We start from the raw sequence: 17,121 nt of genomic DNA on the forward strand, positions 1-17,121 counted from the left end.
AGAAATACTAAGCCTTGTAGCAAAAAGGGCTTGATAACTTTACCTTAGTGCTAAATTCGTACTAACCAGCCCATAGTTGGTGCAGGCCTCTGTTACCGCACGGCAAAGAGCCAAATAAAATGCATTTTACCTGCAGTCAGGTAGAACTCAGCAGGAGGAAGAGAAAAGAAGACTTTCGAACTGCGAATTCACCAATCAGGGGGTAGGTAAGTCACTGCTTCCTAAACGGGAAAAAATAAGGGGAAAAATTAAGTCCCTTCTCTGGGCATGGAGAGAGAAGCAAGCAATATTACTTCATCAAATCCAGAGAGTCATGATGGTTGGTGGCTAAATGTTCTAACTGCAAAGTTTTTTAGTCCATAACAATAAAATTAAAAAACAAAAACAAAAACAAAAAATACCCTGGCTTACTCAGAGCTCTTGCATTTTCCTGACAGGTAGTGTCCACTTCTGATGGTAAAGATTAGCATTTATGAAAGTTTTCCTCAGCACAATCTGCCATGAACTACAGAGTTTGGAAGAGGAACTGCTCTTTAATTTTCATTCTTGTTGCAATGTGTATTTAAGATGAAAACCTAATATGATGTAGTTAGAAATAAAATAGTTTTCCAGGCACCTGGGTAGCTTCACCAGTTGGTTAAGCATCCAACTCAATTTCAGCTCAAGTCATGATCTCAGGGTTCATGATATTGAGCCCCACATGGGGCTCCACGCTGATATCGTGGAGCCTGCTTGGGATTCTCTCTCTCTCTTTCCCTCTCTCTCTGCCCCTCACCCTGCTTGCATGCAAGCTCTCTCAAAATAAATAAATAAAACTTAAAAAAAAAAAAAAGAAAGAAAATAGGTTTCAAGGAAGTTTGGGTTTAAAATTCAAGTTTGCTGGTCACTAGATTCAGGTTTACACAAATTATATAATTTGATATAATTTGATATCACAGATCCTGTGTTTTTTCATTTGAAAAGTCAGAATGTTACTACCTATCTCATAGAGCTGCTGTTGAAATGGAAAGCCAAGTATTGTAAAGGAGCTTGGAAGATTTCTTTAACCTCTTTCTGCACCTATATTTAAAAACAAAACAAGGGGCGCCTGGGTGGCGCAGTCGGTTGGGCGTCCGACTTCAGCCAGGTCACGATCTCGCGTTCCGTGAGTTCGAGCCCCGCGTCGGGCTCTGGGCTGATGGCTCAGAGCCTGGAGCCTGTTTCCGATTCTGTGTCTCCCTCTCTCTCTGCCCCTCGCCCTTTCATGCTCTGTCTCTCTCTCTGTCCCAAAAATAAATAAACGTTGAAAAAAAAAAAATTAAAAAAAAAAAAAAACAAAACAAATAATTTCCAGATATTTTATATAAAAATCTATTGAGTGTACACACAAAGATAGGGGAAACACAAATTTAATTTTGTCTTTGAGTTTCCAAATGTCATGTTTTCCATCCTGAGGAAATGTCTTTAAAGGTGGAGCCAGGGGCGCCTGGGTGGCTTGGTCGGTTAAGCGTCCGACTTCGGCTCAGGTCACGATCTCGCGGTCGGTGGGTTCGAGCCCCGCGTCGGGCTCTGTGCTGACAGCTCAGAGCCTGGAGCCTGTTTCCGATTCTGTGTCTCCCTCTCTCTGTGACCCTCCCCCGTTCATGCTCTGTCTCTCTCTGTCTCAAAAATAAATAGACATTAAAAAAAATTTTTTTTTAAAGGTGGAGCCAGAAGCCTTACAACACTCCAGTGAGAGATGCTCCAATTTCCATGATTTATCATGAGTAGGGAAAACAAGTCCATGATTAAATTAATCCTACTGGAAAGAAAAAACTCAGAGCAGAAATAATTTCCCAAAATAATTGACTATCAAGGAAAGAGTGAGACCGTCAAGGGGGTGAAGTGGAATGAGAGTGAATACTCGACTGGCTTTCCATCTAGTATTGCAGGTACAATCTGAACGTGACATAGTGATTAACACCAGGCACTATCAGCTCAGGGAAATATGCAAAAGGAAACATCTAGCACTAATGAAATGGAGGGTAATTTTATGTTTTTTTTTTCCAGGACAATTTTTTAAATGAGCCACTTACCATTAATGAGCCACTTAGCAAGAAAAGTTTGAGTTTAAATCAGACTTATATTTGCACTGGAACTCACTGCTGTGCATAACTTCAGCTGCATTAATGCTATACCTTAACTGTGCACAGAGGAATATGGCTTCTTACTGTATTTTTCTTATAAACATAGCATCTAGAAAACATTTTCTAAAAACCCTATGCAAGATAGATAAATGACTATGTAAATATATATTAGATATGTTGCAAACACTCATAAGGGAAATCATTAATATCTTCTTTCAATTATTTCTATTATCTATCATCTATCTATCTATCTATCTATCATGTATCCTCTATCTATCTATCTATCTATCTATCCTCTTTACTTATACATACACACACACATCTACAAAATGATTACTATTTATTATTTAATGATTTGGGGCTAATCCTGTAAGGACCAGATAGAAAACTTAATCAATAAAAGTCACACAATTCTTTCATTTAATTAAATTTATTTGAAATCTTCTTTGTCAGGCATTAATATTTACATTTGCTTTCTTTTGGTTTGAATTTACACTTATCTTGTATATTTTTTCCAGCCTTAAAATTATTTTCAGTAAAATATATTATAAGAGTTTATCACTCTTGTATATTGTACCCTCCATTTCATTGGTAACCAGTTGTGAAAATATTGCCCTTCTGTCTTCTGCCTTCTCTTCTTGGGGGTAGCCTAAGCTCTAGATCACTCAGCCCTTATTTATCCATGAGGATGAATACAATTGGTTCTATCTTTAAGAATCATTGAACACTTTCTCAATCATTCATCAATCTATTCCCCTTTGTAGTCATTTCCCTTTATCGTCATTTCCAATGTTCTTATGCGTGAGGTTAAGCCTTTTATCCTAAACTAGAAGCCTCTCAATCTTTTAATTTCAGTGCTGTTAGATCTGGCATATCTCTCATAAAGTGCATATTTTTAAATTGTAGATTTATCCCATTTTACTTCATGTCATAACAGATTGGTTGATGTTGTTTTATTCTACATTTTATAGTTTTTACTACTGCATTTTCTATGTATGTTTATATGTATATATACGCTATTATACATGTATAATTTTCTTTAGTTCTTTGATATATATGATCAATACCTTAAACTATTTTAAGTGCATGTAATGGTATATATTTAAATAAGTATAACCTCTGACTTTAATTCAGAACATTCAGAAATAATATATCTTTTCTTATTCAAGATGGAAAATAAATAATATTTTTCATTTTCTCCACCTCATTACCCACCTCCACTTCAGTTTTAACTGATATGCAATAAATTTTTTTTTTTTTATTTATTTTTGGGACAGAGAGAGACAGAGCATGAACGGGGGAGGGGCAGAGAGAGAGGGAGACACAGAATCGGAAACAGGCTCCAGGCTCCGGGCCATCAGCCCAGAGCCTGATGCGGGGCTCGAACTCCCGGACCGCGAGATCGTGACCTGGCTGAAGTCGGACGCTTAACCGACTGCGCCACCCAGGCGCCCCGCAATAAAATTTTTAATTCTAGTAGGTAAAAGTTACATTTTTATCTTTACTTACGTATAATTTTTTATTTAGATTACTTGATTATTTAAATAGAATTGACTAGGTTTTCTTTCTTTTTTTTTTTTACTTTTTTTAATGCTTATTATTTATTTTTGAGAGAGATAGAGAGACAGAATGCAAACAGGAGAGGGACAGAGAAAGGGGGAGACACAGAATCCGAAGCAGGCTCCAGGCTCTGAGCTGTCAACACAGAGCCCAATGTGGGGCTCGAACCCATGAAACGTGAGATCATGACCTGAGCTGAAGTCTAATGCTTACCCAACTGAGCCACCCAGGTGCCCCAACTAGGTTTTCTTTTTAATAATGTTTCCTCACACTTAATATTTTATTCTAATTTATCTTTTATTAAAATAATATTTTTCAGGAAAAATTAGTTGGATAGTGAAATTCATGAGACTTTGGATATTAAAAAATTATTTTTGTATTTGTTGCATAACTATGAATATATGTAACATTACAGAACTGTATGCTTCAAAATGATTAAGATTGTAAAATTTGTGTTATATGAATTATACCACAATTAAAAAAATTTTGTGGCTTTAAATGTAGATAATATCTTGGAAGCTATATTTAGAACTCTAGTGTCACAAACTCTTTTTCCCCCCCTCAACATTTTATATATATGAGTGATATATATATATATATATATATATATATATATATATATGAATGGTAAAATTCTCATGTAATTTTTTTCACACCCACAAAAGCCTTGGGTAGATATACCACCTATAAGATTGTGAAAACATGAAGACAAATATATATTATATAAATATATATTATATTTATATATTTATATATATATATAAATATATATTATTATATAAATATATATAATATATATTATATATATAAATGTATTTTCTCCTTTGAAGGAGAAATAGTGGCTTGCCCACTTCTATCAATGTTTATTGTATTTTTTTAAATTTTAATTTGATACTTTCACAATGTTTATCTTTGTTTCACTTATCATTGGATTAGCTCTGTCAACCTGTAGACTAATACATATATCAGTACAATTTTCTTCTGGTATATCTAAGAGTATTGCTTTTGTCTCTTTTTTGTCTATGTTTTGGTTCTCTATTTCTAACCATATATATCAATATATGTCCTTCTCTAAAAATATTATTTTTGGACTCTTTTTGAATTTTGGATGATTTCTCTAACCTGCTGTCAACATCATTAGTTTCATTTTCTTTAGTTTTTACTGTACTTTTTGGCTTCTAATGTCATTTTAAGCTCTGTGATGATACAATTTTTTTTTTCAACGTTTATTTATTTTTGGGACAGAGAGAGACAGAGCATGAACGCGGGAGGGGCAGAGAGAGAGGGAGACACAGAATCGGAAACATGCTCCAGGCTCTGAGCCATCAGCCCAGAGCCCGACGCGGGGCTCGAACCCACAGACCGCGAGATCGTGACCTGGCTGAAGTCGGACGCTTAACCGACTGCGCCACCCAGGCGCCCCACAATTTTTTTCTACCATATATCTTTCAATTTCCTTTGCCCTCAGATTATAATTTTATCAATCATCTTTTGTTTCATAATGCACATTGTCAAACACTTAAATAATTTGAGAATATCAAAACAACTTACGTTCCCTTAGGAGGACACGTATATAAATTTTTCACATACAAAGCTTTGTTTTTAATATTTACATTATTTTTGTTTCTGAATTTGTTTTCTTAATATTTGTCTTCATGATTTCACAATCTTATAGGTGGTATATCTACCCAAGGCTTTGTGGGTGTGAAAAAAATTACATGAGCATTTTACCTATTCATGCACGCAAAATTCCCTTGTTGGAATTTAAATTGAGACAGTGATTGATAAATGGATATCCATCCTTTTCTTTTTTCTTTTTTTTCAACAGTGGCAGTCTTATGAGATATAAGTGGGATTGTTGGGGTTCTTAGCATTTGTAGTCAGAAAACTTGGCTTCTAATATGTTTGTTTTGTCTCTCTTGTCCTCTTTAACTGTCTTATAACAGTAATCTGAAGTCCATCTAGCTCTGTGGAATTCAAAGAGTGAACTGAGCTAATTGGGGTTTACCCATTCTAAACTGCTTAACAGATTAATAATAAGACATACCTAATGGAAATAAATTAAGTTAAAGACCCATAGACCACATAAAAGGTTTTTGTTTTTTGTTTTTTGTTTTTCGTTTTTTTAATTTGTCAAGCCAAATGCAATTTCTTTCAAGTTTTTCATGATGTTTTGAATAAGATCAGGAATTGAGCTCTCAACTTGTGTACTAGCTTCCCTACCCTCCAAAATTTACTAGTCCCAATTAGGGAAAGTACTTCTATATAAGAATGATGTCATAACAATTGTAAAGTGGGATTTAAAAATGATATTGAATTATAATGTAATTTTCTTTCTTACCCAGGAAGTCAAGGCTTGTAATGCTCTTTATTTGAAAGAGAGAAAGTGTTCTACATATAGTGATCCACATCAACCACATGAAGTGCCAACGTCTCTAGCCTTTGTTTCCCAAAAATAGAATACTAGGATTTTCAAAATGTCTTCCCACCTGCTAACCATTATTCTAAATAAAAGAAAATATGTAAGTAAATTTTTGGTGCTCCCCAACTGGACTATATCCCTCAGGTATCACTTGAAGCTTATGTGATATAATCGTCACCATGACTACCAGTAGGTTAAATGGTGTCCCATCACTTCCCAAAAATAACGTCTATCTAGAACCTCAGAATGTGACCTTCTTTGGAAATAGTGTCTTTGTAGATGTAATTAAGATAAAGATCTATGTGAGATTATACTGAATTAGGATGGACTTTAAACCCAGTGAGCATGTCTTGATAAGATATAGAAAAGGACGCACAGAGAAATAGGGGAGAAAGCAATGTGAACATCTCTATGAAGACTTAGGCAAAGATTGGAGTCTAAGGCAAGAAACACCTTGAACTATCAGAAGCTTAAAGAGGCAAGGAAGGATTCTCTCTTACAGTCTTCTGAGGGAGTGTGACTCTACTGATGCCTTGATTTTGGACTTCTGACCTCAGAGCTATGAGAGCATAAATGCCTGTTGTTTTCAGTCAACAAGCTTGTGATAAGTTGCCTGACATCCCTAGGAAACTAAGACAATTCCCTGATTTAAAATGTGATGTTTTGGTCATTTCTATTTCTTTCTGAGAAGAGTTTGTAAGCTCATTCTTATGCTACCACCCTTCTCAAAAATTCTATTTTAATTTTAAAAAGTATTTAACTAAAGGTTCTGTTTTCAGGTCATATAATCAATGACAAAACTCATAAGTTGCTTTAACTAATGTAGATTTGCATAAAGTTTAATTTTGTTTTGTTCTTTGTGTGGGGTTTGATAGAAGGATATTATCTAAGTTAATGATTCTTTTTTTTTTAATTTAAATGTTTAATTATTATTTTTGAGAAAGAAACAGAGCACAAGCAGGGGAGGGACAGAGAGAGAGGGACAGAGAGAGAGGGAGACACAGAATCTTGAAACATGCTCCAGGCTCTGAGTTGTCAGAGCCGATGCGGGGCTCGAACTCATGAACAGCGAAATCATGACCTGAGCTGAAGTTAGATGTTTAACCAACGTTAGCTACCCAGGCACGCCAACTAAGTTAATGACTCTAATTTCTGTTTATAATTGTAAACACACTTCTATCTATCAACAAAAGTAGTCCACTCAAATGATGATTTTTCAACTCTGTTTAGAGGTCTTAAGACAGATATGGTGCTAAGATGGATATTGTACAATTTTAAAAATAAAATACCAACAGTCATTTTGATAGGATACCAGAAAAAGGATTTATTCTCCCCTATTTGATAATCCTTGGTCTATAATTAACTTCGGTTCTTTACTGATTGAACCATCCTTGGATGGTTCATATATATATATATATGTGTGTGGGGGGGGGTGTGTTTTAATCAGAGAAGACAAAACTCAGGAAGACCAAATACACATATGCAAACTTTGGAAAATGACTCAGCCTCCTTATGTGTTGACTTTCTGATATAATGAAATGATTAGGAAGTAAAATCTTAAAAACAAAACAAATAATTAGCATAAAGTTAATAAAAAAGGTTTTCTAGTGGTCAGAATTTTTTGATAATGGAAAGAATAGGGGCACCTGGGTGGCTCAGTTGGTTGAGCATCTGACTTCGGCTCAGGTCATGATCTCGTGGTTCATGAGTTCAAGACCTGCATCAGGCTCACTGCTGTCAGCACAGAGCCCGCTTTGGATCATCTGTCTCCCCCTCTTTCTGCCCCTTCCCTGCTTGTGCTCTCTCAAATATAAGAAAACATTTTTAAAAATGGAAAGAACGGGAATTCTTCCAATAGGAAATCTGGTACTGGATTAACTCACTCCAACAGTGAGTTACTAGAATTCCATTCTGCGACTTAAAACAAGCCAAATGTACATCCTGGTAAGAGTTTAAAGATATGCTTGACTGTAACCTCAATAAATAAAAGAAAATAATAGAAGTAGAGACTAAGATGTATATAGTGCTTGGGGTATAGAAAATCTTGAATGGGAGATTAAACAGTCCTGATTTATCTCTGAACAAGGGGGATATGGAGTAATATGAGAAGTATTTCTTAAAATTTCTGCATAATGACACAAAGTACATTTCATAAAAATAAACATGATGATGGAAATAAAACATAGTTTGAAACAAACCCCAAGTTTCTTATATTTAAAAGTTTTGGGTTTTTTTTGTTGTTGTTGTTTTTTGGTGGTTTTTTTTTTTACATATTTGTTTTTATCAGAAAGATACATTCACTCTCTAAAATTTTGTTATAGAACATTCTCACAGGAACTGAAAGAAGTGCAGATAAAGTTAAGAAAAACATCAGGGTTAAGAAAGAGAGACACAGAAGGAGAATAATAAACAGGCAAACTAAAATACATAGAAATGCAATCAAATGCACGAAGAAAAATTTCCATAGGAACTCAGTAGAATCTCATTTTCTTGATTCACATATTCTATTGCTAAATCCTTTGAAGCATCAAGGAATAAGAATTTCTATTTCTCAGGGAGGTTAGAAATTTCCTTAGTAGTCTACAGAAAATCCCACGAGCACAGAATATAGCAATAAAGTACTGTATATGGCGGAATATGATGGCCCAGTTTGTGAGTTTACAACTATTAGTTTTAATTCATAACTTAATGAGAAAACTTGCTCACACAGTATAGGATAATTGCTGGGAGAAATACAGGGACTTAGACTCAATTTTCTATGCATGTTGAAGCTGATTTTGGCTGGGCTGTAAGACTTTTAACCTGGAGGTTAGAGGATTGTGGAACATTCTGGCATAACCAGGCCTCATTTGGCTTTCTTATGCAGCATTGTCCTATTTCAGCCTCAGCTGGTCAAGACTAAGGTTGCAATTTATTTTATTTTATTTTTCAAATATCACCTGGCACTTTTCCTTCTTTCATTTTGAAATCAAGGAGTTTTTTAACACAGAATGGAAAAACATAGAATAATCCTTCTGTGTTATGGCTTCTTGGTGTTTTAACATAGCCTAGTTAAGCAGCTGGGACTAGGGGTAAAGACAAGACTTCCTGGAAGATTGCAAAGGTTGAGAATACATCAGAGAAAATAGGCAGCACACGTGCCTTTGACACTCTGAAGAATAATTTATAAATTAATTAAATCAACTCTCCAAAGATTTTGTTTGATTATTCAACATTACTAGGTGCCAAGAACTATGTTATTTAGATGCTAGAAATAAGAATTGTACAGCCTAATTGCACAGAGTTAATAGCTGACAAAAAAGTACAAAAATGGAAATAAACACCAAAATATTAAAACGATAATATTAAAAAATATTAAAAAACCAAGTGGTAATATTAAAAATATTAAAACTCTAAATATTAAAATGGTAATGATAATATCACAAAAGGAAGGTCACTTCCACTAGGGTTGGGATCATAGAAGGATTCAGTGATGTTCGAAAAAAAACTGGTGAGTCTTTGAAGAAAGACATTGAAATAGAGGGAAAGACATTCTGGAGAGTAAAAAAAAAAAAAAAACAGGGGCGCCTGGGTGGCGCAGTCGGTTAAGCGTCCGACTTCAGCCAGGTCACGATCTCGCGGTCCGTGAGTTCGAGCCCCGCGTCAGGCTCCGGGCTGATGGCTCGGAGCCTGGAGCCTGTTTCCGATTCTGTGTCTCCCTCTCTCTCTGCCCCTCCCCCGTTCATGCTCTGTCTCTCTCTGTCCCAAAAATAAATAAACATTGAAAAAAAAAAAAAAAAAAAAACATGCATTAAGGCACACAGGTAGGAATAACCAGACTGGACGAATAACACTGAAGAAAGTCAGATTGGCTGGAGAGTAGGAACCACAGTAACAGAAAATATTATCTCAACTTGAAGCCTGGATTAAGTCATGAAATTGTGTCAATAAGTATTTCATTACAACTCCAGTGAACTTTTAAAAGGAAACTCACACACCAGCTCAAGATTTGCTTCTCTAGAGAAGCAAGCCTAAGAGCTCTCTAGCCTACATTCCTAGTGTCCATGTCTGAGTGCTTAGTTCTTTCACAGATGCTATTTGGCTATTTTGCATTCAATATTGTTCATGTCATTCAACCTCATTTCCTCACTGAGTATCTGAGATCCTTGAGGATAAGGATATCTTCTTTTGTTAACATTCATATATTGATCATGACACTTATTACAAAATACTTAGTTAACTCCCTAATAATGGGATTTGAACAACTAAGCTAGTTTCCTTCAGTAAGGAATGTATTCCTTACATGTATTCAAATGTGCTAAAGATAATAAAATTTTACATTGTATTTTGATGTAAATTTTTTTTATCTTTAAATGCTTCCTGAAAGGCATATCTTGCAGAGATCCTTTTTACTATTTTATAAAAAATATTATAATATAAATCCATATCAATGGTTGGTTCATTCCCTAATTTTGGAGCTCTAGACATTTCGCCAATCAACTTAACTGATGTACCCAGATTTTTTATCATCTCAAAATTGACCTTTAATAATGGTAGCAGAAATACATGACTAAAATGTCAATATTAAGGTTTTGATAAAACATAAGAAAACTGAAGTGACCAGGGAATCTGAGATCTGAAAAGTTTAACACTCTCAGTGTAAAGATAACCCAAGAGAATGTCTGTTTCCTATGTAAGACTCCTTTTTGAAATTGCTTCCAGAATTACATGTCAGCCAAAGTGAGTCTCCTCATGTTATTGGTGGTTGGAAAAAGCACAGTTGAAACCATGATAAATTACAACCACAGCATTCTTTTACTAAAACAAATGAAAAACAAAAACGAAAAACAGAAACACTTGGTCCTTCTGTGAGACAGACTACTGGTTTATTGCCAGTCATTTTAAAAATTTTTTTTTAATGTTTATTTCTGAGACAGAGGAGAGAGAGAGAAAGAGAGAGAGAGAGGGAGGGAGAAAGAGAGAGAGAGAGAGAGAGAGAGAGTGAGTGGGGAAGGGGCAGAGAGAGAGGGAGACACAGAATCTGAAGCAGGCTCCAGGCTCTGAGCTGTCAGCACAGAGCCTGATGGGGCGGGGGGGGGGGGGGGGTGCGCTCAAACTCACAAACCTTGAGATCATGACCTGAGCCGAAGTCGGAGGCTCAACTGACTGAGCCACCCAGGCGCCCTGCTAGTCATTTTTTATTTCTAAACTTTTAATTTCTTGAAATGTGCTTCTAATTTCTTAAAATGTGTTTCTAATCTAGAAGAGATGATCTGTTGTTTATATGTACATTTCCCAAAAATACTGCCCAAAGAAACTGATAGTAAATAGCAGAGATTTGCAGATAGATTATTCTGGATTTAAATCTTAGTCCTATCCATATGATCTTGGTAATATTACCTAGTGTCTATGAGCTTTAGTTTCTCCACCTAATACCTATCTGAGGCTCTTGTGAGCATTAAGTAAGATTATATAAGTAAAAAACCTGCTAAACTTCTAGCTAACCATTTTATTGAATAAGATGGCACAACATAGTTTAATAATTTCACCCTTATTTACGTGAATATATCAAAAGACTTTTTACTGTAAAAAGGATACATATATATATATATATATATATATATATATATATATATATATGGTGTGTGAGGGGCAGGGAAAGAAGGAGACAGAATCAGAAGCAGGCTCCAGGCTCTGAACTGTCAGCACAGAGCTGGACATTGGGCTCGAACCCATGAACTCCAAGATCATGACCTGAGCCGAAGTGGGACACTTAACCCACTGAGCCACCCAAGCACCCCAAGGATATACATTTTTAATGCCAGAATTTGTTATGTGATATTGCACAGACAACACACAGTCTGGTTATAAACCCCAAATAAAGTTTTAGAGTTATCTTGGGACTTGAAAAACTCCAATTTTGTGCCTGTCATGTAATTTCTATTTCTCCATTCAAAAGAATCAGGCACATAATGTATTTAAAGCTTTGCATTTTTGGTCCTTTATTCTAAATTTTTTTTAATGTTTATTTTTTGAGAGACAGAGACAGAACATGAGCGGGGGAGGGGACAGAGAGAGAGAGACTGAGAATCACAGATTCTGAAGCAGGCTCCAGGCTCTAAGCTGTCAGCACAGAGCCCGACGTAGGGCTTGAACTCATGAACTGCGAGGTCATGACCTGAGCCCAAGACAGATGCTCAAACAACTGAGCCACCCAGGCGCCCCTAGATATATTAACTTTTAATTTCAGTAAATATCCAAGCATGGGTAGAAGATAGGTGTATATTTAACTTTATAAGAGACTTTCAAGTGGTTTTCCATGTAACTATTTCATTTTACATATCCAGCAACACATTATGAGAGCCTTCAGTTGCTTTTTATGTATGCCAAAATTTGTTGTTCTTTATCTTTCAAAATTTAACTATTCTAGAGCATGTGAAATGATATTCTATTGTGATTTCTATTGTGATACAAATAAAATTTGCATTTTATTGATTAACTTAAGTAAATTTTTATGCACTTTTTGGCCATGGGCATTATTTTATCTAGTAAAATGATTATTCATGTACTCTGTACATGTTTTTAACTGGTTATTGGCCTTTTGTTAATTTTTGAGCCAGGGTTCCCTATATATATCCTAAATATTAGTCATCTATCAGATATATTTTGATGTCTAATAAATTGTATTACCTAGATCTTTTGTATTCATGGTTTTACTGTCTGTATTTCTTTTTTTTTTTTTTCAGGTTGTTGTCTTACCTTACCTATTTGTGTATTTGCTATTTATATTGGGTAACATATCATTTATATGATAAGGAAAGATAAAATGGAACTTTCGATGACGCTCTTCCTTTAGAGATGATTTATTTCTGATTCTGGAAGGCAGATATTCTTGGGAAATTACCTTAATTTAATAATATGCTTAGGCTGGGCACCAGTATACACATCTGACTCTCTTTTTCTGACCTAGCCTCAGAAGTCACAGAAGGTCATATCTATTGGATTCAAACAAGCCATAAAGTCACCCAGATGCATAGCAGAGATCTCAGTTCTCAACTTAGTAGCAAAGTTCTATAAAACCACATGAGGCAGATGATATTGTTGGAACTTGTAAGCTATCACAGCACATCCTCTGGCCTCAACAAATTTTGTCCATTCCATATGCAAAATATACTCATCACCTCGCAAAGCACATGGCAGTGGGACAGACATAAGAATATTTCAATAGGTAATTCCAAAGAAGAGAAAAATAAGAAGGCATGTCATAAACTGATGCATACCATTTCTATATCCCAAATCTACATATATTGCCAGTTCCAATTATAGACCATTCCAACTCTCAATGAATTGTTTTCTATAGCTCTTGGCCTCACCTTGTAGACTCTAGTTGGTTTCCCTACAGGCCATCCTTCATTTAAGGAGTGAATTTGGGGCCCATGGGTGGGTGGGTCTGTTAAGAATCCAACTCTGATTTCAGCTCAGGTCAAGATCTCACAGTTTGTGAGATGGAGCCTTACACTGAGCTCTGTGCAGACAGCACAGAGCCTGCTTGGGATTCTCTCTCTCCCTCTCTCTCTGTCCTTCCCCTGCTCTCTCTCTCTCAAAATAAATAAATTTTAAAAAATTAAAAAAAAATAAGTGGCTTCAAAAAATAAACAAATATAATTTGTAAAAAATAAAAAGAAGCAGCTTCTCTGGGAAAACTTCTGCCAACTTCCACTCATAAAATATTTGGAGTTCAAAGGGCCCATTTCATTTGACCCTCTGTCTCATTCAGTTCAAGCTGTTATGATTTCTTTCCAACTATTTTTTGTGTCAGGTATAATTTATTCCATTAGACAAAAGCTGTGCCTACAAATGTATTTGAGAGAAATCCATTACCCTAGGGTCCTAATAAAGTTGTTGTGGGATGGTTTCCTTAAATATATTAGAATCCTTACTGTTTAACAGACAAGATCTATAAGGCACAACTTTAAGATTCTTAGAAGGCCACTTGCCTCTCTGAAATGTTTTATGTGTCATTGCCTTAGATATTCTGAATTCTTAATAAAGGATACTATAGTCCAACCCTGGACTGGTTCTTAAATCTCAGATACTTTCTTATTTCAAAAGTGCTTTTCTAGCTGAAAAGATGGTGTGCCTTGTACATATTCTTCAGGCCCATTAAAAAACCAGGTATTTTATTATTTTGTTTATCTCCCTCCTCTATCATTGTGTAAGAGGTAGCCAGGCAATACCTTCACATTTGCATGGAAATCTCCTTATATAAGTCAAGTGGCATCAAGTTATGATTTTTAGGCTGAATCCTGTCCACTGTTAGCCAGATTTGGCCATGTCTATTTATTTTTATATTGTCTATGATTTATTTTATAATACAATACTTAAGTAGACGTGGCAGAGAAGATACGGCACTCAAAACCTTAAATATTTACTATCTCATCCTTTACAGAAAAGAAAAAAAATGTCAATCTTTAATTGAGGTCATAGTTTCTTAGATACATTTTCTATTTTCAGGGTTACCACAAGTGGTACTTTCATTGAACTTTTGCCACTATGTCACAAGTGTTTCCTTCCCTCCAGCTTCCAGCAACATTTTTCAGACTCTTCATTAAACTTGATTGTCAGTCATCTCCAGGCCTATCATGTTTTAGGAATAGTCTTTTCAACATCCTTCCTGCTTCTATCTACTGTTCCATCCCAAAGTCAATGAGACATGTGTCCCGAGTTCTGTTACCCACTCCCAGTACCAAATTTCATCCCAGTCATCTGTGTTGCATAAATATTTACACCACCACTTAGTAACGTAAAGCAACAACAATTATTTCAACTCCGCTGATTTTTCTAAATCAGGAATTCAGGAACAGGAATGGCTGGCTGGGTTATTCTGCCTTTGGGGTCCCTCACGTGGTAGCATGAGTCAGGCCAGGGGATGTGGCCTCATATATTTCTAGGGCTTCTCCTTCTAGCCTCTTCACACAGACAGGACTAGATCTTCTCAGACCCTGGGAGTCTCAAGGCATCTGAAATGCATACTTAAGGCTGAGGGCTTCTAGAATAACTATTGTGGTAAATGAGTTAGAAGTGGTCTTAGTTTTTTTCCTAGCTAGCTCAGAAATCACACATCATGACTTCTACTATACTCTGTTGGTTACAAACAAATCACAAAGCTGCCAGATTCAAAGGGAGAAAAAGTAAGTAACCACCTCTTAATGGGGAGTGACAAGATGGGAGGTGTTACTGTGGCTCCATTTGGCTAGTAAATCTGCCATATTTGGCATGCCCATCAAATCTAAAAAGAAAATAAGTATTTTCATCTAAAAACAAAGTCCCCTAACCCCTCTAATTTTACATTTAAAGTTTTTTGGTTTTTTTTTTTTTTTTTTTTTTTTTGGCACAAAGAGTGCCTACTTCATTAAGTTGCAAAATATAAGTATTGTCTAATATTATTTACTGGTATAATATTAGATTTGCTTTCAAGGCTTACATCCCACTATTAAAGTTCTCAAAATTGGAATATCAGACCCCAATTTGGGGCACAAAAAGAAAGTAGCAGATTATGTGGAATCTCTCACATTAAATTATAGCTTTTACATCCCTGGTGGCAAAACATGACTTTCTTGGGAAAGGCTAGTCTATTTGATCAAAACAATTGTAGAACTACAAATGTATTGGTGTTAAATGATGGAAACACCAGCCTAAGAACTTACATCAGCTAAATTAATAGCATCAATGGTGATGGGTATCCCCACTTGCTTACCTTGAAATCCCATATATCATAACAAAAAGGTATATAATAAACATTTAAGTGACATATGCATGTAAATTATTTAATATAGTACCAAGGATATAAAAATCCATTAAATAAATGTTGGATAGGGTTATGATTATTAGTATGATAATGTTAGATGCAGTATCAATAATAACACTAATAGTGGATGTAATAATTCCATGCCATTTGAATAGATTAATATACAGTCAATCTAAATTAAGTCAGCTAATTTTAGATCATACTACCACAAACATCAATTATAGCTTATGAAATGTTAATTTTTATTTTTTTTTCTTTCAACGTTTATTTATTTTTGCGACAGAGAGAGACAGAGCATGAATGGGGGAGGGGCAGAGAGAGAGGGAGACACAGAATCGGAAACAGGCTCCAGGCTCTGAGCCATCAGCCCAGAGCCTGACGCGGGGCTCGAACTCACGGACCGCGAGATCGTGACCTGGCTGAAGTCGGATGCTTAACCGACTGCGCCACCCAGGCACCCCTGAAATGTTAATTTTTAGAAAATGTTTTGAACATTTTAATGTGTCCCACTAAAAATAAATCCTAAACAAAAATAAAAACAAACAAAAGAAACTGCAGAACTTTTCCATTTTGACTTGTAGTTAAACTAAGTTTTTGCATACCCTTTGTTTTATGCCCACAAATACACACATACACTCAATGTGTAATGAATTGTTTTGGGTATGACATTCTTTTGGGGACCTTCATGACCAATGAAGGCTATGTTAAAAATTTTGTAATCATAGAATACTACTATTTTTCACAATATCTAGGATAAAGATTTACACCGAAATTTTATTTATTTAGGAACACAATCTGGTACAGTTTTATGTTTCCTTTTTTATTGTCAATATGTGTGGTTTAATTCAAGCTATATTAAATGTCTTTATTAATAATCTTTATTGCCTGCACACAACATAGATTTTAATATCTCCATAAAGCAAAGATTTTTAGTGCTCTTAAACAGAAAGTCTATTGGAATTTTCTGAATGAACTCAATTGTTGAAGTTTCAAAGTATGTGTGTATTTCACAAGAAAAATTTTAGCTGAAAATGGAATATATTTATAGTTTTCCAACAAAAGAACTAAATGATTTAAATTTGCATTTCTAAGAGGCAATCCACTGATCATTTCTCTAAAGTAAGATAGAAATCTGTGTAGAACACTTTTTAAAAAGCACTAAAGGGCTAACTACAGAGAATTAAATCAAATCATGTCTTTAAATAAAATCCATACTAGTAACTAAAGAAATTTACAGGAGTTATTAA

Source organism: Lynx canadensis, chromosome D1 (assembly GCF_007474595.2).
Source record: "Lynx canadensis isolate LIC74 chromosome D1, mLynCan4.pri.v2, whole genome shotgun sequence".
NCBI classification, from domain to species: Eukaryota; Metazoa; Chordata; class Mammalia; order Carnivora; family Felidae; genus Lynx; species Lynx canadensis.